Genomic DNA, 1,223 nt, shown 5'->3' on the forward strand with positions numbered 1-1,223 from the left:
CAAAATTATGTATGAGATGAACATATATAATTCTATAAATGTTTACATTTTAAGAGAGTAGCATTCAAACACATTTATGTTGAAAGCAGAGTGACCAACAGACATCCAACTTTTACTTAAAATTCTACTCCACTGTGAAAGCAATGATAATTTTGAAGTTGAAACAAAATGATAACGGCACATAAGTGAAATAATATAGAATCAAAGAACTGGAAGGGACCTCGAGAGGTCATCTAATCCGGTCCCCTCCACTCAAGGCAGGAGTAAGTATTATCTAGACCATCCCTGACAGGTGTTTGGGGATTTTTAAGAGCAGGTTGGACAATGATGGAGATTCCACAACCTCCCTAGGCAATTTATTCCAGTGCTTAATACCTCTGACAGTTAGGAAGTTTTTCCTAATGTCCAACCTAAACTTCTCTTGCTGCAATTTAAGCCCATTGCTTCTTGTCCTATCCTCAGAGGTTATGAAGAACATTTTTTTTCTCCCTCCTCCTTGTAACAACCTTTTATGTGCTTGAAAACTGTTATCATGTCCCCTCTCAGTCATCTCTTCTCCAGACTAAACAAATCCAATTTTTTCAATCTTACCTCATAGGTAATGTTTTCTAGACCTTTAATCATTTTTGTTGCTCTTCTCTGGACTTTTTCCAATTTGTCCACATCTTTCCTGAAATGTGGCACCCAGAACTGGACACAATACTCCAGCTGAGGCCTCCAGTGGAGTAGAGCAGAAGAATGACTTCTCATGTCTTGCTTACAATATTCCAGCTAATACATCCCAGAATGATGATTGCTTTTTTTTTGCAACAGTGTTACACGGTTGACTCATATTTAGCTCGTGATCCACTATGACCCCCAGATCCCTTTCCGCAGTACTCCTTCCGAGGCAGTCATTTCCAATTGTATGTGTGCAACTGATTGTTCCTTCTTAAGTGGAGTACTTTGCATTTGTCCTTTTTGAATTTCATCCTATTTACTTCAGACTATTTCTCCAGTTTGTCCAGATCATTTTGTATGTTAATCCTATCCTCCAAATCACTTGCAGTCCTTCCCAGCTTGGTATCGTCTGCAAACTTTATAAGTGTACTCTCTATGCCATTGTCTAAATAACTGATGAAGATATTGAACCAAACTGGACCCAGAACTGATCCTTGCGAGACCCCACTTGTTATGCCCTTCCAGCATGACCTTGAACCACTGATAACTACTCTCTGGGAACG

Source organism: Chelonia mydas, chromosome 1 (genome assembly GCF_015237465.2).
Source record: "Chelonia mydas isolate rCheMyd1 chromosome 1, rCheMyd1.pri.v2, whole genome shotgun sequence".
NCBI lineage: Eukaryota > Metazoa > Chordata > Testudines > Cheloniidae > Chelonia > Chelonia mydas.